The sequence below is a fragment of the Lathamus discolor genome, chromosome 3, assembly GCF_037157495.1.
Source record: "Lathamus discolor isolate bLatDis1 chromosome 3, bLatDis1.hap1, whole genome shotgun sequence".
NCBI lineage: Eukaryota > Metazoa > Chordata > Aves > Psittaciformes > Psittacidae > Lathamus > Lathamus discolor.
The window spans coordinates 54,544,565-54,568,197 of record NC_088886.1 but is presented as its reverse complement, the minus strand read 5'-3'; the positions used below and the strand labels follow the sequence as shown (position 1 = coordinate 54,568,197).

The 23,633-nt window shown below is 36.5% G+C and overlaps 1 long non-coding RNA gene across 1 annotated transcript in view; it reads right to left on the bottom strand.

The window, feature by feature from the left end:
- The window catches only part of LOC136012265 (uncharacterized), a 62,283-nt gene that overhangs the window by 4,542 nt on the left and 34,108 nt on the right, over positions 1 to 23,633 (bottom strand). The window lies entirely within an intron of this gene.

Genomic DNA, 23,633 nt, shown 5'->3' with positions numbered 1-23,633 from the left:
TTTGTTGTGTTGTGTTCATCTTTTTTATTAAACCTTTCTCAAGTGACAAATTTCCATGTTGTATTGACATTTCACCTGCAATAAATTAGCAGTAATACTAAATCTCAGTAAGTATTGACACTGCTGTGCTTCCACCAAAAGGAATTAAATTTAGCTGACTGTAGTTATTAGGGATTCAATTTATTCTTGGATGACTTTGACTTATATGCTGGAAGTAAAAATTCCTGTGCAGCTATCAAGAGGAAGTCATTTTTTCTGACAATGAGATGTGCTAATTTTTTTGTGGTCTTAAAAATGGCAAGAACAGAATCAAGTAACCTTTACTGTAATCCAAGACTACTGTATTCTACAAACACTAACTGCAGTTATTTCTACAGTGCACTGGAGTATAACATTGGCTCCTAATTACTAATGCAGTAATTCTAAGGACAACGTTTTTTAAGAAATCCAACTAGACAATCACAGTGTTTTCATGTTAACTTCATCCTATGGAAACATCACTCTAAACCTCTGCTGGAAAAATTATGTTTTAGGGAGAATTTCACCATTTACTGGAGTATGGCCATCTCTGAAGAAAAGTAGCAGCTGCATAACATCTTGAAGCAACAGTGCATGCCAGCCTGAGGCAGGAGGAAAAACTGTGATTGCCTTTTTTAAATTCTGAGTTCTACAAGACTGCTTTTTTGTACACTATGGCATTAAGAAATCTAAAGTTATACAGAATCATCCTAGTTCTTGCTCATGAAATAAGGCAGGGGGGTGGCATGAGGGGGTGGAATATGTTGGCACACCATAGAACAGGTTTTTAGGTGAAATAATGAACACAGGACTGTTTTTAAAGTAAATCAAAACTTGTTTGACACAGCCATGGCACAGCAATCTGCAGTTCATTGAGTCCTATCAGAGTTCTGCTGACCCAGAAACCAGTACATCTCCAAGTACGCTAGTTTGTGTGTTTGTAGCTTTTGATTAAGTTTTTTAGTAAGTCTGCTGTCCAAAATTTTACTGTGCTCTTGCAATTAAACCCATCAGATAATATTACATGTTTATAACACAGGCTATGAGGTGGGATGCTGATTAGCCAAGCTAATTTAGGAACAGAACAAATGTGAGAAGCAATGATATTAGTTCAATCAAATATTTGATTGCACTTCCAGAAATAATTTAATTGCAGAGTTCAAAACTATGCTTTGCCCATTAGAATTTTGCTTGATTAGTATTTTGCTACATATTGATTTTAAAGGCACTTCCGAAACCAAATTTAGTGTAAAAATATCCAAGGTAATACTGGCTTTTTGCTTACTGCTTTAGGCTTTTGTACTTCAATTGATATCAATTGTTACTCTTACTTAAAAAATCATAGTTTCATTCATGTGTTCTAAACTAACTTTTATATCTGACCTATTGAGCTTGACTCTGCATTTTATTACTGCATGTTGTTAGTCCTGTTTTAAACTGTAAGAGCTTTTCAAACATACAGCATTGCAGCACTGGACCTGTAAGCTTTGTTTTTTATTTAAAGCCAAGAAATTGGTGAATAAATTCTAATACTGCCTGCAGTTTCTCAGCCTTTTGGGTAACAATTCTACACTCCTTGTAACTGGAACACGTTACTATTTATGGAAGATATGCACATATTTCAGTGTCCATAAATCATATGCAAACATCTGTTCTTTAGATCACTAGATGGAGTATGGTAAGTGCTTTTTACATTAATATCCATGAAGTAACGCTCACCTACTGACATTATGCTTAAACATTAATGTTTTAGCAAACATTTCAGTAACTTAACTTTTCAGTCAGTCTAAGTCAAACCAGTAGAAATTGCAAACGCACTCTGGTATGGAGTTCTGTGTGGCCTGTACCCAAAAAATATAAAGTGGAAGTTGTGTGACAGAGTGGTGTAAATATTAAGAGCAACATCATCAAATCTGCTAAAACACAAGAGGTTCTGTTAGTAATTCACTGTACTTATTACTACCTTTGAAGGGTATTCCTTACTTTCCCTCTTCCTTTGATAGCCTTGAATGGGCATCTTTTACTTACTTGACAAATCTGGATTGTGTGTAGCAGTCTACATTTGTTTTAGTGTTATGATCTATTTCTCATGTGATCCCACAGGCAAGATTCTAAAGCCCAGTAAGTAAAGCTATGCTCAGAAAACAGTACACATGGAAACAAAGGCTTGCATACAAGTCAATGTAAGATGTGGGAAAGACAATACTGTATGATAAGATGGGTGCTGGATGGAAAGGCAGAGGATAAAAACTCTTATTCTGTCTTCGATATCAGTGTTTGTATCACATTCAGTGTTCTCAGCTATAAAAAACATCTTCAGCATGTTTCCTGTTTTGTGTTTGTTAAGCATTTATGTATTTAAGACTGGATTCATTGGTTGTCAACATTTCTTTGTCTTTGTACGTGTTCTATGGGAATAGAGACTTGATATTATGAGGTTAGATTTATAAATGTTGGCATAACTGAGTTTTCATAGAGTGAAAGTATCTATGAAAACGGGGATTAAAACTATTCTGTATTTCTACGTTATTGGATCCTCCTGTAGTCAAGTGTTAGAAAACGAACTGCAGCTTTTCACCTGCAGAAAATGGGCTGACTGCTTGTACCTTTTCTACTAATCCTTTTAGTTCAAAAAAAAAAAAAAAAGCCCAAACTGCTTCAGCATGAATAGAGACCCCTGTTTTAGGATTTCTGGAGTGTGTCAGTACAATGTGTATGCTTGTATGTTGTCTTATATGTTCTTCACAGCGATCATATGAAATACATGTATTCAGAAAAACATGTTTGGGGCCTTTTAATGTATTAATTTGTGCTTTTGATTTCCTAAAATTATTTTTGGAAGTTGCCAGAAAAGGTGCTGCTGGAGTACAAGATACTTTCAGGATACTCTGTGTGTCCGCATATGACTGCGGGAGCACAGTGCAGTAGCAACTGGCTTCAATATCCCACCCCCCTCTTCTTTCTGAGTCACCATAGGAATGTACTGCAAGAATTGCCAAATTCAAATAATTATGGTCCTGCTGCACAAAGTTTCTTTTGATCAAGAGCAAGTCATTTGAACTCTAATGTTTAGTGGGTAATACTTACAGCCTCATAAAAGTGTAGTGATGGCTGATATCTCATAGTGCTTTGAACATGTGAAGTGCTATATAAACAATATAGGGCTATTGCACACAACTCAAGCTATTAGCATTTGAGGCACACTGCCCCAGGCCCTTAGAGGGGAAATCACGTCCTCACTGGGAAAGAGGCACCTTTTTGAGTTCTGTCTGCTTACAGATTATCAGGAGCTTTCTAGGTAGCATGTAAATATGAAGATATGTGTTTTTTCAAATACTGTGCTTATTATACAGTAACAGATACTAAATGAAGGTAGGCAGCATTCAGTTAGAACTGTGATTCTGAAAATACAAGGATGGTAAATCATTGCCAGTTTGCATTATTTCCTTTGCTGTAATTATTTTTTGGCATTCTTGTATTTTTCCTTTGTGAAATGTCTGCATGCCAATCTACTTGTTGCTAACATACATGGTATTTTTCATGTGTAATTTAAAACAGATGAGAGAGTATGCCTCCTCTTTGTTCCTAAAAATATCACCATACTTTACAGAAGTTGAACCATAAATGCAGTTTTAGAACATTGAACAGTCCATGGGTGTCTGTGTATAAATATTGGTGAAATCTTAAGATGTATTAATGCAAGTTGAAAAACTAGTGTAGGGGTACTTCCTAAACGGCTGGCCTAATATTTATTAGATCTGAAGGTACTACTCAAATGAGGGAAGAAGTTTTCATAAGATTGTAATTTTCCGATTTGCTTTGACTCTCCATCACATGTTCTATGTGCTCTGATAAATAAAGGCTACTGCTTAGAACCCGTGTTGCAATCACTGCAACATGCAGTCTGGGGTAGTAGAAAAGCTTATGGATATCTTCAGGGAGAAGAGGAAATTCCTTGAAATCTCTTTATGCCAGTCATTGCTCCAGCTAAAACTAAGACTGGTTTTGGTTCAGTGTTGGCAAAATATTCTTTTTGCTGTTGTAACTTAATTTCAATAGCAGAGACCGTTCTAAAGAATTGCAGTTTTCTGCTTGCTTGGGTTTTTTTCTTTAGTGTCCGGAGCTAAGCTTTTAGACATGTTAAATGATGTAAACAAGTTATTCATTTTTATTACTGTTATCTAGGAACAGCCATTCAAAACAAATACACTATTGACTCAACCCTACAAAGCTCTGAAGAGAGAATAAGCTCAGACTTTGAAGGACTGGGCACACAGTTTAAGTATTTAGCATAGCAAACCCCATTGCAGTACAACTGCTTGTGCTGGATCCAATGTTTTACAGCAAAAATGCGAAGCATAATCCTGTGTATTCGGCGAGAAATGTCTAGTTCTTTTACTAATTTCTGTTGTTGGGTTTTGTCTTTATAAAGACCAACATGAACTACTTATTTTCTGCCCAGACAAAGGTACTTTAAAGTAATTTATATTAATCTAAAGATAAATAGCCTGCAATAGATAGACACAAGATTGTAGGAACTGTTACAAAAGCCTTATATTATTCTTCAAAACTGGTGCACCCTTAATGTTTTTAATCTGCCTGTATTTTTGTGCTGCTCTCAACATCCTCTTCCTTGTCCCGTTGAGCTCAGCTTCCCTTTGAAAAGCTCTTTGTGCTCCAGTGACCACTTTAAACTTTCTATTGACAAAATTAAGCTGGACTCCTAATTTATTTTTCCAGCAGAAACTGTCAGTTGAAAGTGGTCATTGGCCCAAAAACCTATAGTGAGAGCAAAGGTGGTTTTATTGGGAAGGGGGTGTGATGTTTGGCCTCCTCTCTGTCCTTCAGTCCTTTTCTCTTGTTAACTTATAACCCTCTTGTTTCCTCCAGGGCTCCTGGAAAATGTAGTTCCTACAGCTGTCTCTGAAGTTTCCCTTTTCCAGCCCTACAGCAGCGGGGATTGCCTTTGTGCGTCAATCTGCTGCAGTAAGGAAGAGTAGGCCACGAAGTAATGTTTGGGACCTCTACTGAATTTGGTTTATGATTCCATATCGTGTGTCCCAAAGCTGTGGGAAGACTGACTGAGACATTGGCAATAAAGTAAATGAATGAATGGGATGAGGGAGAGCATATAGAGCAGAAGTGGTGATTATTAAACCATTCCCTTTGCTTCATGTATGTTTATGTGTGTTTTAAAAATACATATAAACACATGCAGATGTAATTAAATGTGATGGAAGATAGAGAAATGTCTTTGATTTGGAGATTTAAAGGAATCAGATTTGTATATCTGTAACATCCAAAAGGCTCAAACAAAATAAAGAAGACACCACTGGGTCTTGCCTTTCTGCAGTAGTACCTAATGTATTTAAATACTCAACCTGTAATGAATTCAGATTTTTGGAGTAAGTGGATGGCATTTTATGTATTCTGTACCTTCTCTATGAGTCTCTAGAGATCTGCTATTACCATCTCAGTAGCCACTCGTAATCAACAAATCGTGATGTGAACAGTCATGAGTGTCTGGCTATTCTGGGAAGTTTTGTTTCTGCATTGGTGCCTTCTTAGATTTAGAAACCCTTTCTTTAGGGTACCTACAGATTTTTCTTGCTCAAGGTAAGCAGGCAGTTTGAGGCTCTCGTTACAATTTCTGTTCTGCTTAAAGGTGTTCTGCTTGTACCTTTCTTTAGAAAAATCTGGATGAAATCCCATTTGATGGGAAGGTTCCATTGCTAAAGTCCTGTGGTAACTCTGCTCTGAACACTAATGTGGAGACATGGCTTTTAGCAGATAGGGCGAATTTCATTCTTAGTGAATATGACCGAGGTGCTAAAAAGCTATAGCTGAAAGTGCTAGGTTAAAAGCACAAGTCAGCTAGGTACATAAATATTACATGGCTGTATCTTTAATGGGTTCCTGTTGTAGACTTGCTTTGTTTAAAGATTTCTACAACCCTGCTGATTTATTGCATCTTTTCTAGAAGTATGCTGTTAGCAGGAAACTCTGTTGAAGCACTTTCAATCATGTTGGAGGATCATTATACTTTCACTTGAATAACTAATTAGTTGCAAGAAATTAACCACTGCTGTTTAGTACAAAAACACTTCCAACAAGGGCTTTCATTTGTGTTGTGGAAAATAACCTCAGGCACTTGAGGAGGTAGGCAGAAGGGAGAAATAATGATCCTGCTGTCTTTTAATATAACTTTTGTTTTCAATTCAACCTGGTAACTAGCAGGCAGCATAGTTGTCTGAATAGGGCACTGCACTTGGACTTGAGACGAATATGTTCTAATCTTGCTGGTCCCATGTTTTAAGGTTCCAAATGCTGTCCCTTAAGGCTGTGGGAGACAGAATGAGACTGAGGAAGAAATAAATTCATGAATTGGAAGGAAGGAATAGCATAATACAACCAAAGAAAGGATTTAACCAGTCCGTTCATGTCTCTGGAACTTATTTTTCTTGTTGTGAAATGTGGATCATGCTTAATTAGCATATGAGGGTCTAGTCTGAGTGTCTTGTGTAAGAGCTCATTATTACTGTCATATGCTGTTCACAGCACTGCTAATAAAATGTAAGACACAATGAAGTGAGGAATGAGAATAAAGGAGAACTAAAATACTTAGAATTTTGCCCCACCTTTCCTAGGGCAAAAACTGGAAGGAAATTGAAAACCAATTGTTTGAGATCCAGATTCTTTCCTAATATATGAAATCCATTTAATAAGGCAATAAGAGTGACAAATCCCGGTCACTTCTTTGTCTGGAACTGCAATTTCACCCCTGCTATTGGAAAAATATACATATAAAATATGCTTTCAAATTATAAAGTAACATCATGCATCTATAAATCAGTTGTCGCCTTTCAGTCTTCTCTATTGCAGAAGCAGTGAGTCCTTCAAGTATCTGGACAAAAAGGAGTAATGTTCAGTAACATGAGAGCAAAAGGGAGAGAAAGCTTATGGGTATTTCTTGCTCTGCCCTGCCTTTTCTCTGCCCACACTTGCAGCATTAGAAAGTTAAGTCTTCGATATGTGTATCTGAGATGTGCTAATACAGAAATGCTGGGGATTATTCAGTGCAAAAAGGGAGTGGGCTACTGTAGTCATGACAAACTCCTCCTGAATATAAAAAAATAAGGGTAGCACTACCCCAGTCCTATAATACTTTTAACACTTTTTCCCCTCTATTTTGTTCTTTGCCTTCTTTCCAGTGCTTACATTCAAGCACCTATTTTTGGGTACCTTAAGGTTAGGATCAGAATCATTCAGCTGTTTATCATTATACTGGATTATCTGCATAATATAAGTATCTTCTGAAAATATTTACATAAACCCAGTACTTGGTGGATGTGGGTTATCTGTCTGTGTCCCGTCTGTCCCGTCCCCCCGTCCCCCCCGCCCTTTTCTTTTCTATATTTAGTATTTTTATTGGTATATGAGAATACAAGAGATAGAAAAGTCACATTTGACTTTTTTGGGGGGAGCGGGGTGGGGGGGAGGAGGGGAGAGGGGAAGGTTTGTATATGTGTATGCCAGGAAATCTCATTTCATGCGGAAGAGAACAGCAGAGCTGCGCTCTAGAAAGAGGACATGAGCAGTGCCATAACATCTTAAAACAAAGATTATTGAGCTATAGGGCAAGCAACTTCAGATTGGGCATGCTGCCACTAAAAAAATAGTAGCAAAGGTAAATAGACAAGGGCATGTGTGTGTTTACACATGTGCAAGTCACTCTGCTTCAAGATTAGCTGTGCATAAGAGCTCATCAGGAAACAGAAAGTGAGAAGGACTTAATGCAAGTGCTTTACTATTTTCTAGGAAACTACATACCAGGTTTTTTAAACCAGTATGTTACCCTGAAACTGCATGTGGGGATCTTCAAGTGGACCAAGGAATTTTGAAAGATCCTCTCCCTTGACAATCAGTGGCATTTCTGCTAAAAATTCCTGTGGTTTTTGTCCATCTCTGAAAAGTGCAATCTGAGTGCAAGAGTATCATAGAAATGTGCTAAATTCAATGCAGTGTATCTTTGAAGACTATGCAGTAGCCTAAGATAATTTTAGTATCTGTGGCTTATCCAAACTATGTAGACACTCACACTTTGTAGTAATTACAGTTGAATAACATAACTGAACATAAAACTATTAACAGATATCCAAGTTATAGGCTGTTGACAGATATCTCAACTTTCCATTCCCTTTTTTTGAACATGTTCTCTGGTTTGCCCTTGATACCTAATTTTGTTTTACTTGCTCTTCCATTTTGGTCTGTAACTGTCCAATGAGCTTAATGTGTCTTCAGATAACAGGTGTTAACTCTTGAGAGTAGCTTCAAACTTCATTTTGGACTTCTGCCTGCAGTTCAGATTGTGATCATCTGAGTTCTTACTCAGATCTAAATCTTGAAATTCCTTCTTACTTGGACACTTAAATTCATGTTGCACTAAATACTGACTTGCTAATATTCAGGTATCAGCTGCCTCTTTGCCATGGAAAATACATAGTCCTTCATAGTCTTGTACAATCAAAAGAAGTGGAAAATATGTAGTCTAAAGAAACATAAATACCTGGAGTGAAAAGAATGTAATACTCTTCTTTAAAAACAAACAAACAAAACACCTCTGCAATACAATTAAAACAAATAGGCAACAATGTCTGCTTTGTATGTACACTTCAGTTATTGGATGAAAACACAAAATGCAAGGGCAGCTCATGAACGAATCAAAAGTAAAATAAACCTAGACCTCCTTACTGAGAAAATGGGTCTACACAGACTGAATACATCAAGCCAAGACACTGAGGGAGGGGCAGAGAAATGTCACTTTAAGGATCACTTTTTCGGAAAAAGCATATAACTATGTTTCATTCTTTCCATTAGGAAAGTCCTATGTATTAGTTGTGTGTAAGTGTAGTTAACTATTTCAGTATCTGCACACACATGGAATTGAAAAGATTAAGTAAATGAGAAAGTGGGTTGGGTTGGTCACACATATAAGAATCCTTGCTTTGATTGGGCCTATGCTAAGTAAATCAAATGTGAAGGGATTAGCTCCTGAGGCATGTTCCAGGTGATTTCAGACAAATACTTAGTTTAACTGTGCAAACTGAAAAAGAAAAAACATTCCAAATTGGAAAGAGTATGCTTGCTTGCCTCATATAGTCCAAAGATGGTGGTTTTTTTAACCTTTTTCCTCTTTTCTCTATATTTTACTTCTGTACTAAGGACATAAATCAGCCTTATTTGTCTTCCTTTTTGCTTTCCCAAGTTGCAAGTCTGTAAACATGTTTTTATGCTGATGAGTAAATATGGTTCTTGAAAACTTCACAGCGCATGAGCATTCAAAGTTCATACATCTCATTGATTCCATTTTGGCATTCAGCAGCAAAACATGGCTGCTGTTCTCAAACTGTCAGCAGTTTTCCCTGTAGCGCGCTGGAAGGTAGTTGATGAACTGGAGTTTCAATAGTTCAAAATTCCTTAAGTGTAATGAATGAGCATAAATTCACTATTTTTCTAATCACACTGACTCATTGGAGTTCTACAGCTCTGAGTGGAAACAAGGATAGTTTTATTGTTAAAAAAAAAATCTGTACTTCACAGATTATACAGTGTCTCAAAAATTAACAGTCTTTCTGCAGGCTTCTTTGTGCCTGACATGTTTGATATTTATTATAGCTATCTGTCAGAGGTGCATAGTCAGAAGCTGAACGATGAACAAGTTCTGCATTCTCTTGACTTTGGCATTTGGCTCAGGTTGTTTTTTTTTTTTTTATCGCTAATTTTTATTTATTTATTTATTTTTATATTTTTAAAGGAAAACGAATGAAATAAAAAGGTATGGGGGGAGTGAATAATGTAGTGTTGCTGCTTAGGACTTACTCGTTCTCATTCTTGTGCTTTCTGTAGCACTAGTATCAACTATTCAATCAGTGTCTTTGTAAAGCATCTACCAGGCTGCCAGATTCCTGATGCAGAGAAGTTAGATGGTGCCAGAAATCAGTCATTCTGCGCTAAATATTGCTGCTGGCTCCACTCCCTGTCTCTCGGAGTCTGTAGAAGTCTAATCTTCTGTTCTCCAGAGAAAAGATGGCAGGAATTAGAAACACCATCTGAAGCTGCTGTTATGTAACAAATGTCTTGCTATCCTGCATGGTTAAGGAGTTAAACTGGTCTCTAGTCTCAAGTGGTAGCAAGGCCTTATTTTGTTTCTTTTTGGTGTCTTATATTACATGGAATGCTTTGATGCACAGCTACTGTGTATTTGTCATTGAGTTCTTCACTTGCCAAGACTTCAGTTTAGTCGATTTAGAAATACTTCTATTTTAAATAAAGTGCTTTGCTGCCAATCAGTCTAAACATCAATATTAAACTGCCTTGGACATGCACAGAAGGTCAGCCAGGGGAATACCTATAAAGCAGTTTAGCTACCTCCAGCTTTCATTACCCACATGATTCCCGTACAGAATTGGGACACTGAAAATTAAAATGGTATAATGTTAAAACTAAACTTCAAAAAAATAATGCTGAAGCTAATGCGCAAACAAGCCTTTCAGAATTGAAATGCATCTTCATGGCATTTCCAGTTTTTATAGAACCCAAAGACCTTCCCAGAAATATCAAGAGCCATTTGATTGTATAAGGAAGAATAGAACAAATTTTACAATCGCCCTTTCAATATGCAAATAATTTTTAGTACTCATTTAAACCAATCATTACAAAAATAGCCTAGTGTAAATGAGATCAAGCTGCATTGTTTCGCTTAAATGTGTTGCACAGCTGACTTAGGTGCTTAAGTATCACATAGTAACTACATCAAAAATGCGAGTCTTCAAAAGATTTTATTCAGTGCTTATCTCACTGTGGAAGTGCCCAAAGCCCCTAGCAACCAAATGCTTGCCAAAGGCCAAGCTGGCCTTATTTCAGCATGTCTTGCACAACAGGCTGAAGAAGCATGTGGTTTTCTTCCCCTGTGCTTTCTGCTTCTATGAGCAGCCATTGGAGCAAATCCTAAAGACAAGGGAAGTTGGTATTTCAATTAACAAGCTGTGGCTGAGCATATTCTCTATTTCCATTTGAATATTTAATTGTTCTTTGCAAATTGTGAAAGTTTATCGAGGAGACGTTTAAGAACATCTCTCAATTAGGATATCTGGTCACAAATAGGGGGGAGGGTTGTATTCCAAATCCCATTGGTAAAGTTGGAATTTAAATCCTGGTCTTCCATACCTTGGGTGGTAAGCTACTACATATGAGAGGGAGGCAACAAAAATGAGTGTGACCTTGTCAGATAGGAGTATTTTCACTGCCAAGAGACAGTTCTTGGTCACATTGTTGTACTGGCAGCGACATTAAATCCAAAGTTTCAAGGATGCTGTTCCAGGCCTGTGACTCTAGCCATTCCCCCACCTGATTGCGGAGCATTCTTTTCAACCTGTGAACTTCTGAGAGTCCTTTTACATCCATAGTTTTTTAAGCAATCTATATATAAAAAGATATCACATAGCTGCCTTAGCTATAAATCTTTGGATGTTTTTGGTATAGACCCTTGGAAGATAACTTCAACATTTATTATTTCTGTGACTTTTGTCTTTTGGTTGCCTTAATCTGCCTTTAGGGCTTCTTATTTTCTGCCCTCCGCCTCATAAGGAAATATATGTCATGATTGTGGGTTTTAGTTGACTCCTCTTATTTTTAACTAAAAGGTTGATATATCATTTGCTGGATGCTCTGCTTTCTTTCTAGGCCTAATGATATTGCTCCTTCTACTGAAGTGACAAATCCTGAGTGATGTGTAACACAGCACAGCCAGGAAGTCTGTACACAGGATATGTCTTCTCCAGCTTGATAACTCTCCAGGAAGAGGTTTAGCAGGTAAGCCAGAGCCACAAAGTCTGTTTCCATTATCAAAAGATTTATCTTCGGCTGCTAATTCTGGAAATCTAGTGTATGAACCCAGTATTTGTGCATGTGACTTTGATAACTGAAAATGTTAGCATATGAATTTCAGGGTCTGAGAATAATTTGCATTCTAAAAAAATTTACTTTTAGTTAAGCCACACTGAAAGTAAACCTGAGAAGACAAAAAAAAATAATATTCATTATGTATTAAATTGTAGAGTTTATTTATTTCTTTGCCAGCAAGTGGTCGAATGGGCCAGACAGAAACAGAAGTCTTGTATGTTACAAGTTCTTTTATATGGTTAAAATGATGGGAAACAGCTCTGAGAGATTTCTTGTTTTAAAATGTTAATGTGGAGAATTATTAATGCGAGCAATGTGTTACCTTCAAGGCAGTTTCTTTTCTGTGTTAAAAAAAAAAAAAAAGGGTTTGATAACATTATCAAAATGAAGGTTATGATTGACCTTCACTGTATGGGAGTTTTAAGCCTTGCTTATCTACAAAGTCAAACTTCAAAATGTGCGAAGCAGTTTTTTCTGCTCTGAGTATGCCAGCTAGAGTCTGTCTTAAAGAGTGTGTGTGTGTATTCCTTTTCAGAGGGAACGTTTTAAGAAGAGATTTTACTTATAATTGACTTTGGAAGTAGTTAACTGTGTTTTGAACTTCCTTATCCATGTTCACCTGCTTAAGTATCTTGTTAGGCTGCTTTAGAAACTTCTTGTTGATATTGTTTTTTGCTTAATATTCAGAAGATAAAGTAACTGAAAATAATCTAGCTCTCTCTAATTGCCTTTGGGGATACTTGGGAAAATTAATTGTAAAAGTGTACTATAGTATTTATCTTCTCTTGCATTTGATTTTTCAGTGGTTAATTTGAGAAAATGAAGGAGAACAAATGTTGTGTATGTAAAACAAATGCAGAAGCATGGAAAACATGCCTATTCTTGTAAGAGGTGTGGTGTGCAATAGCTTACGATGAAGTGCAGTTGAAGAGCTGTTATGACTAAGATGGATGCTGCCTCATATAAGTCTGGTAGTGTTACTGTGTGTTTCTTCCTTTCACCTTCCCTGCTTCTTGTTCTGCCGCTTGCAGTACTGTCCTACATCTTCACTTCACGGGGAAGAATAGTTTATGGGGGAATACTAGTTGTCAACAGAAGCGTGCTTCCAGCTGAACTTTAATGATAGAGAACACAAAAATATGTTGCAGAAGTACACTGCAAGAAGTTAAAAAAGGAAATAATAACCTCGGGAGCTATTCTTCTGTTGTGATCTGTGGCAATGTAGATTGCATTGTAAGGGGTTACGTGTCTTTGACTTCTGACAAATTGGTAATTATAAGCTGAAGATAACGTAGTGAGCTACTTACATAATTTCTTGTTAAACTTGACGTGGATATTCACTTGAGGTGTAATTCTGTTTAGATTTGTCTTTTTCATCATACTGTATTCACATTGTTTCCTGGTTTTCTGATGTCTGGGGGGGAGGGAATTAGAAAGCTTGTCCTAGGCCAAGCAATAGAGGGATTTTTCTCAGGACCACTATGCAGGCATAAATGTTATTGGTTTTGGAAGTTGTTTGGGGTTGGTTTTGATTTCTCTGCTCCCGAAGTATGGCCCTCAATATTTCTTTCAAATAATAATGAAAAAAAACCAAACCGCTCTATCTGCCAGGCACATGATTAAAAATGTGTAATTAATTTCATTAAAAATTTTGCATCTTGAAAAGAGGTGTCTGGATGAGCTCAGCAAAATAGGTCACAGGTTAAGTTAATTCATGTTAACTCCAGAGAGTGTCTATGGCAGATATTTGATTATAGAAGTAATAATTAAACTGATATGAAAACTTTCTGCTCTCTACTGTGGTAGCTTAAATTTTACCTTTTCTTTTATTTTCATATAATTAAATTTACAATAATATTAAAAAGTTACATATGTACAGTATCCCTGCTACAAGTTTCTTTATAGTCCTTTACATGGGTGATGATAAGCAGTGAAAAGCCCAGCATGGACACATAGCTTCTATGTTATTGTTCCCTTCAGTCCCATCACATCTCTTGTCTCTGAATACTGGTGTTTGCTACTTGATTATGTAAAGAAATATATGGCTGGATTTTTTAATATACAAATTGGGTATTATAGGTGGTTGTGCTACCCCTGCACACAATTCGAAAAATGGAACAAGGTGAGGGATTAATTTAGGGAAAACAGACAAACGGGTCTGAAATACTTAAAACAAATGAGCACAAAGGATTTTTATCAGGAAATTAAAAATTTGGTCACTGAATGTGACTAAATATAAGCAGGTTTGAATAAAAGGGAATGTATTCTAGTATTTCCCCAGTAAGCTCTTTACCCTTATACCTGAAACACAAATTACAGCCAGGTAGTGTTCAAGCATGAATTAAAGCTTTCACATAAACCCACATCTATTCAAGCAGGTGTCTGAAAAGAATACTTTAGTATTTTTACCCTTAAAGGCCAGAGATCAAAATCTTTATTGAACCAACTAAAGGAGGCAAACTCTGTGTGGAAGATCACAAGTTCTTAATTCCTCAAATCTAGTCTCTTTTAATAACTATTTTGGGGGTAAGGGTGTTGTCATATTCGCTTATAAATATTGAGTTATTCCAGGGGCAGGTACTTTGCTCTCAATCAAGGCAAATGGGTATTTGTATGCTGGTGTTTAGAGTTGAATTTAGGTAAGGTGAAGTACTTCAGTTCCAGTAGGATTTTTCAGATCTAATTGTCAGAACAAGCCATCAGTACTTGGAATGAATCCAGTCCAGGCTGGCTGCATGAACTTCTGAAGAACCTTTGAGGCAGTTCTAGTGGATGACAATTTAAAAGAGATAAATATTACTAAGGCATTAATGAATGTGGCTAGATTAAAACGATGCAATACCTGAAAGTATCTTCAAATGGTCATCCATGGCTAGATTCAGTGATAGTTGGTAAGTCATTTAATACACCCTTACGTACTGGTCTAAACTAAATTGAGGGCATTTACCAAGAGTTACCATGGGGGTAGTATGTGACATATTGCAGCTTTTTCCCTTTACAAAGGAGATGATAATTCATAAAGAACAGTTAAAGGCTATAGTTAATACTTAGATGTTCTTCCACTTTAGTCATTGGCTGATGATGTAAACCTGTATGTAGGGTTAATAAATGTTTAAGGTTTTGCCTCAGATTTTCACTGACATATCAGCAGAAGCTGGTTTCTCCATTCTTGTTGATATATAAAAACTGATGGGACAAGACACCTAGCACAGGGTAATGCCAGGTTTTGCTCTGGTTTGAGTAGGACATTGGGCTAGGTGAGGTGCTGAGTTCTCTTCTGACCTCACTTAATGCAGGAGTATCTCTGATTTCAGTCATTTTGAGTATATATTGATGTGTCTTGACAGAACTGCTTCAGAGGCACTTCTGTTGATAAAAATATTTCAGACAGCTCAAGACTAAATCTGCTTCTATGTGGTTTTATCAGCTGTTTGAGGAAAAACTTGTCTATCCAAAGGATGCTCAGACCTTTCTGTTCTAAAGGTCAGGAAGAATAATTGTATCTTTTTGACTATGGGCACTTGGAAACAAGCAAGCACACAAAACCACCCAGTATTTTTGAACTTCATATGTGTGCATGACTTTTTCCAGTGCCTGTGCTGTAGTGAGTATTTGTTGCAGTAGTTTGCCTGTGAGAAGGGGTGGGTGAATAGCTGGGGAAAGTTTTGTTTGGCTTACATACTCTGCTATCTAATGCCAAATCACTGTAGATTTGGACGGCATAATATGGAGTGCACGAGGGAAATAAAAGACATTACACTGGAGGGTGGGAAATAAAAGAGATGAAGCTAGGTCACTCTTAAAAGATACTGGTTTCCTTTAGGTAAATAGTAAAATTATTTTAGCATTTCAAAAGAAAATTATAGGCTCATGTCCCTCCCTCCTCCACCTGAGCTGCCCTTTGTGTGGTGGAAACAATTTTAAAAGGTTACTTGAACTGTTACTTATATTGATTTGCCCTGGCAAGTTTAAATACGCTTGAAAAACTTCCTGGATTCCTGATATTTAGCTCTTCTGAGTTGAGATTATGCCTTGAATAAGCAAAAAAAAAAAAAAACCACTCACATTTTGCATATGGCATCACAAATAAAATACCCAATAAAACGGGCTGACTGTAGTTTAATAATGTTAGTTTTTTTCTTAGTGTGAGCACTTTGAAACAGTAACTTGAGGGTTTGAGTATTCAAACTGATTAACTGCATGTAATTTGCATTGCAGAAAATAGGTAATTATGGAATCCTGAAAATTCATCATTAGATAAATACTTTCATCTAAGTGGATATGGCTGTTTGAGAGCTGTAAGCAACAGAAGAACTTACAGGAGCAGACCATCCTCTAAAAAAAGTTCTGTAATTTTGAAACAGCTTTTTATGGTCTTTTGAGATGGAGAAAAGTTTATAAATGGAGACCAAAAGTCTGAATTGAGTACCTAGCTCTGTTAGTGACTTCATACGACCAGATTAATATCATTGTGAGAATAATTTGGAAAAAGGAATGCCTCAGACTTTGTCACACAATTGTTTACAAATTGGAATTATTTTTTTCCAGATGCTGTCAATGTAAAAATTGTTGTTTAATCGATATTTGTTATTGTGAATAACTACTTATTATGCAGGTCAATATATATCTGCTTCTGGAAAACAGTGTTACAGGACATCTGGATATATTTTACTGAAAGTGGAAAGAAAAAATTATTTCAAAAAATAACCAAAGCCCCAAACAAAAGACAAAAAAAAACCCCCACAAAACAAAACCCAAAGAAACAAAGAAATCCTGCGTGATCTAGTTTAGATATTAGTTTGTTGTAAAGCACTTGATTTCTATCTGACTCCCTAACTGTGTCCTATGTTTTTATTTTAAATTCTTAATGATCATCTGGCTCTGTACTACTTGTTCCTCAAAAAATTTTGCTGGTCTAAATAGGAGTCTTGGCTATGTAATGAATGAAGTGTATGGCAGCTGACTAAGAAATTTCAGTGAAGTCTAAAGATAGACTTGTCTCTTGTATCTATTCTTTGGCAGAGAAAAAGGGTGATTGATGAGAAGTACAGTATATGAAACAACAGTTAAACAGACACACTGACATTATGATAGTGTCTCATCGGGGGATGGGGTGTTTTGACTACGTGGCTGCATCAGGTCTATAATTTAAATGCCATTAATGGCACAAAAAGCAATAGCACAGAGACAGGAATACTTTAAAATCTCTGGGTCTGTACTTACAATGCAGATGAAATAGCCCTTTGAACTTGTGGTGCCAAATGTTGTCCAAAGTTACCATTCTTCCATGAGGAAAGCAGTTTTTGTTTTTGTGGTGGTTTATTTCTTCCCCTCCTCCTAGCACAGACAGACATTTTCTGTTTAGATTGCTTAGCTTGTGTCACTACAAAGATCCCAGGCAAAGGGAGGCAGCTTGTATTTTGCCTAACTCATGTCCTGTTCACACATTCGGTACAGAATTCACTATTGTGAATAGTCATGACTATGTTTTCTTTGTGCTTGTTGGCTTTTGAATATGCTTCTTTATACTTTTACTAAAGTAGCCCACAGAACTAATTTCACCAGAAGCTATTGGTGTTTAGCTGTAACAGAGTTACACATAGTCCTGTGACTGCATTATAATATCTCATTTGTTTCCATTTGATTGCTGTAACATTCTCTGTGTTTTAGATCTGTTGTTCCTTCCCTTTTTCTACTTTTTTCTCTTTTAACCCCATTTTAAATTACAACTTAATTTATTTTGCTTATTGAGCTTAGCTGTGGGTAAGCACATGTTTCCATGCCCTCGCTGAAGCCAAACTTTTAATGCACCTTAGTGTAATGTATGCTGTAATTGTTTGCCAAATTGGAGTGAGTCTTTCCAGAAACAGTTCCTGATTTTTGAAGACCTTGCAAAATGTGCACAATATGTTAATTGTAAAGCTTTCTTTAAGCATGCATTTCAAAAGAGGAGAAAAAAATGCCATGTAAATTAAACTTGTTTAAAGTGCATTTCCATTTCTAGCAGGAGACTGTCATAATAGTTGCATTATTTCTTTATACTGATAGAATGCAAACAGAGGAATGTACTGTTCGTAAATTGCACTTGGGCATTTTTTTATTTCCACTGGTTCATTCTATATATGTCTGGTGCTATACCACATAAATGCTAGCTGTTTTGAATTTTAGCTAAGTTGCTGGACTCATTAAAAAATTCATGGAGTGCTTACAAAGTTAGCTACAATAGTAATGGTTGCAAAAGGGATAATTAGGGGGCTTCAAAAAAGTTGTCTTTATTGAATAAGCCCTAAGGACTAAGTATGGTGACTGCTGCATGTATGTATGTTCTTTTTCTCACTTTAAAACAAATCATACCTATTTGTCTGCTAAAAAATGACATGGATCTACTTTCTACTGAAGGTAAAGAGAAGCAAAGAAAAATAGAGCTACTGCATTAATTAAGCAGTATCTCAGCAAAAGTCATTAATTGAAAAGTCTTTACCTGGTTTCTGTCATGTGCTAGCTACCTCTTGGAAGAAGACTGTAAACAAAATGCAAAAAGATGCATTGGCCAAACGAAAGCAGTTGTCGGTTGCTTTTCTTCACCAATATCCAGAAAGGGATAAGAGTTGACTTAAACCACTATGCACAGCTACTACAGTCAATGGTTTTTAGTTTTGGAAGGGGATAGAGTGGGCAGAAGTGTTTAGTAGCTCTAAATTAAGCTTATTGTCAGATGGTCCAAGACTTAAACCAGAAATAGTGCCTGCAAGTTACAAATTTCATAAGTTTAAGTTTTCTCAGCTTCTAACAGCAAATGTAACAGATATAACCTTCAAGTATGTCAAGGAACTGCACCACTTCTAGCTTTTTTTTTTTTTTTTTTTGTAGAGAAAACTTTCTTTCTTACTGTTATTTGGAAGTGTCTTATGTATCAAAATTCTGAGTCTTGAGGTCCAAGTATTGAAAAAAAGTCTTCAGTTCATTTCCTCTTCCAATACTTATTGCTAGTTACTCTTTTCACTGCCCTGCCAACGTACTAATACCTCACTTTTGTATGTCTTTCTGCTTGATGTTGCAACAGGAATCATGCAAACAGAAATGAGAATTCTTGTTTTTCAGGTTCCTTCTGTGTTGGGTTTTTTTTTTTTTTTCCCTTGCTGCCTGAATGGAATCATTATTGTTTGGCTTAGCGTGACTGAATTTCTTGCTATGGCTGGTCACAGTGATTAAACCAACCTATGGTGTGCACGCTGTTGAAGAAAGAAAACCCAACACAGTAGTTCAAATACCAAGAGGCCTCTGACTTCATTCTAAACCTCCCAAATCCAGTGTTTTACAGACCTGTGTGTCTGTGCAAGTAGCTCATGGCTTGCTGTGTACTATTTACACAGATGTGCAATCTACAAGTATGAATTTGGGGTAAACTTTTGTTTCTTTAATTTCCATCATGTCTTTCCATGTAAGATTAAAATGTTGAGATACGCTTCTATTATAAATGTAGAATTTATGTAAGTTGCTGAAAGCAGCACTGAAGGGCACTATCTACTTGTAAAATATTTACAGGTTTACTTATGACTTGTGAAAAATAATGACTTCTTTCTTAGTACCCTTTTCACAAAAGCTTAGCCTGGAAGGTTAGAATTCTTCCCCCTGGTTTTTGAAACCCACAGAAAGTTAGAGTTTATGTAGTGCTTCATCACCTATGCTAGAGTATCCTTCAAGTTAGTGGAAGTATTTCTAAGACTAGTTAGAGTCTATAGAAGAGCTTAGTGGTGTTGTAACAGGTGCTCACAAACCAAATTGCTAATAACTGTGATGGGTCACAAACTTTGAAAAAATAGTCTGTTTTAATACTAAATCCGTAACCTTCAGTTGCAACATGTTCTGGTAGGAAAATTAGGAGAAATGCTAGAAAAGTTTGCAGCATATTTGACTCACTTGACCTTAATGTTCTTTGTAATGCTCAAGGGACAGGGCATGCCTACTGCACGATTTTTCAGAATGGAAGGAACTTTGAAATTAAGTTTATTTTGAATATTTCAGAAATGGTCATATGCTTGTTGATGTTATTAACAGCTTTGAAACTATTAGCTTGAATAGCATGGAAGCAGTATTCTGGGTTTTTTTTTTTTTGGTTATTTTTGGTTTTTATCAGCTTAACTTCTGCCTTCAGTATCAGAAAATATATACTTCATGGTGATGGACTGGGTACTGATCTCTTAACTGCAATATGATTGCTGATACTACCTCAAAGACTGAATCAAAGAAGGAATTAGAGTCTTAAAAGTAATGTTGCATCTGCTCCTTTTCTGTACTCAGAGAACTTTTAATGTAATCAGTGGAAAAGAAACCAAAAAGCTCAAGTATTAACTGACGATATAGTTAAGGGCATTCGGAGATGCTAGGATGGTGTGCACATATTTCACACAGAATAGACAGGTAATTGAGTAGTAACCATTGCGTACAGTTCTGGGGGTATTTTAGGGTGTCTTCTACCCTGGTTGAAATTGCATGAACTAAAATTTCTTGAACATATTCATGACTGGGTAGGGGCTGATCCTGAATTCCTTTCACATGTATTTGTTCCATTAAATGCCACAGATATCCTGATTGTGGATTGTCTTGTTTTAAATCATAACTACAAATCACGTAAATAATTCTCAGTGCCCTAGTGAGCAGTTAATCAAGGGAAGAATCCTTCTTGACTACTAGCTATAACTGATATCCGTGGAAGAAGAGGAAAGTCTATGAATTTTTGTTCTGTCCCCAAACTGTGTGGCTGTTTCTAATTTCCTTATCTGTTTAGCCTAAAAAAGGTGTTTTGTTTGTTTTGAGGGGATTTTGCTTGATTGAGTTTTTTGTTTGTGTATTTTCACAAGGTGTAGCAAAACAGGGCCTTGATCTTAATTCCAGGTGATGATGCTGATGTATTATTGCAATAGGAATTTGTAATCAAGATTACAAATCAAGCTCTGCCTTCAGGATAAAAATATGAAGATGACAGTTCGTGGATTCCTGGAATCCTGCTTGGTTGGAGAAAGACTGGAGGGGCTAACATGGGTTTAGGAGTAGGGCATGTAGGTTTGAACGCTCGCTTAGCTTTGTTGTCTAGGTTTATTACTAAATGCTCAAGCATGCCTGGAAGCATTTCCTAAATGAAGCTGCAACTGTATGGGTTTTAAACTCAACTAGCCCTTTTCAGTTTTCTGCATACTGCATCAATTATAGTTGAGTTTACTTGGGTATGTGAAAAAGGACAGGTCTGGGGACCTCGTAACAAGTGCCCCTTTGCCCACATTTTGATGGAATGACTGCATCTAATGTGGCCCTTAGGCAGCAGCAGGTATCTCTTCAGAATCTTTACATGTAAATTGCTTTTAAAAAGGAAGATGCTGAAGAAGAAAGATAACCATTCATCAGTAAAGAGATGAGTGAGTTAGCTTCCGCTACCTGACATGAGACTCTTTCAGAGTAGAAAAAATATCAAACTGGGCTGTTCTTTGTATACTATTGACATGATAGGTTGGCCCAGTGTGTTACTTCCACACAGTGATCTTCTGAGGTTTGTGGTCTTCTGTAAAAAACAAACTTGAGAGAAAGAAATCCTACCACAACTATTACTGATACCAATAAACTGTCCTAAGAAAATTGCTGTTCACAGGAAAAAGAACAAAATGTATTTAATAACACAGTATGAAATGTTACCGTTAAAAAGGGGGAAAAAAGGTAACAAAATCAAAGGTAAACCACCTAATAACTGTTTGAAGGAAAACCCCCTTTGTTAGAGTTGAAGCATAGGAAAATACTTGGCCCGTTTTGAACAGCAGGGCTTTTATAATATGCTTTTGTTGGATCACAATCTTCTCTCTCCTGTTTGATCTAAAAGTCCAACTGTGTTAATTTAACAAATTAATGCATTAACCTTGTAATATGATTAAAGGTATTCCTAGAACTTTGTAATTTTTTTTTCTGATAGTTTTTCCATGCAATTGCAGATGTATAGAAAACTGTAGCTTTTTTGGTTGAAAATTTAATCATTTTTTTTACCCCTGTGGGGAAAACATAAGATGTTTTGAAGAAATATTTTTTGCTGGACTTTTTTCTGGGAAGGCCTTTTATGTGAAGAGAAGCAAAAAGACCCCTTGCTGCCCTGGAATGGTTGACAGCCTGGTGTTTTTGGTGTGCTTCTGGAATGTCAGAGCTCTGTTGTTGTTGGAGAGGGGCCTGGAAACCTGGGTTTCCGATACGCTGTGTGAAAGTCTTACAGATCAGAGTGCTATCTATCTGGAAAGTGATCATGCTGCCTAGCTCTTCTCCTCCTCATTCCTTTACTATGGTCTCCTCTCCCCAAAAGAAAATGAAAATAATTTAGCCATACCTCTCTTTAACAGAGAATGAAAAAAAAAAATAAAATTCAAAATCTTTTTTCTCTTTAGCCTGTATCAGTAATGCATAGATTCAACATTCGTGTTGTCTAGTAAAGAAAACTATAATGATAGTGTTCCTTTAACAGTGATGTGAAATCATCATATACATGTACAGAGAGAAAAGCACTGTAGCTGTGGGTGAAGAATTCTGTTTGAAGCAATGAAAACCTCTTGCGTTTATTCCACTGAGTCTTGCGAAGAAGCATCTTGCTGTCTGCGCACTTGTATATTTACTTAATATTTCATTTTTTTTTTACTACAATAAACTAGGAACCCCCCCCAAAACTAATGTTAAAAAAGCAAGGACTGCCTTAAAATACAAAACTAACGAGTAAAAGTGTGAGCAGGGGAAAATCCTGGTCATGAAGCTGAAGTGACTCTTTGTGGAAGAGTGAAAAATAATGTCTGATGTATGAATGAAAGATTCAGATATAAAACCATGCAAAACGTTAGCTTAAATTTACTGTTGATTATCACAGCAGCTCTTTTGAAGTACACACTAACTGAAATTTGGAAGGTGTCTTTCAATAAGGTCAGCATGAATGGTAAAATACTGCAGATTATTTTTGTATGTACTTGAACACAGGTATGTTTGGTTTGCTTTAAAGCTTCAATCAGTGGGGAAAGAAAGGTGATGCCTGGATCATGCTTCCATAGGATGCACCTCATTTTTTAGTAATTAATATTTAATGTTCATCACTTAATGTGTTTTCAGGTGTTTCTGAATCATTATTTTACAAAAAGAAACGCACATTTCTGTCCACCTCCAGATGGGTTTCCACCTTGTTAAATGATTGGTGCTTTTCTCGTTTATTCTTTGGAAAAGAGAATTTTTAGTTGTGTTCTGCCATCCAGATAAGTTGTTCCTCCCTTAATTAAAGGAAACAAGAGGAGATAGCATTGGGGTATATTTGATCTCTTTGAAATATTTCATCCTGTCTTTCAAAAAACTCAGAGCTGTAACTTTCTCTTGAAAGGCTGCTGTGACATTCAGATATTTGTTGGCTGGACTTGAAACTATGCTTTAGATAGTGTTTAGAAAAATCTAGTGCCCCATAAGTGCAATACACAATAAAAGGAAGTAATGCTCAAGACCTATTGTGTGTGGATTGCTGCAAACTGCTTTTTCTCTTACTGCTTTCAGCTTGCTGACCTGGGGAAAAGGTGGTTCCTACATTTTATCTCTGTTGCCTGTCTGAAATTCTTAATTTTGGTCCCTTGTTTGTTTTATTTTGACCTGATTTT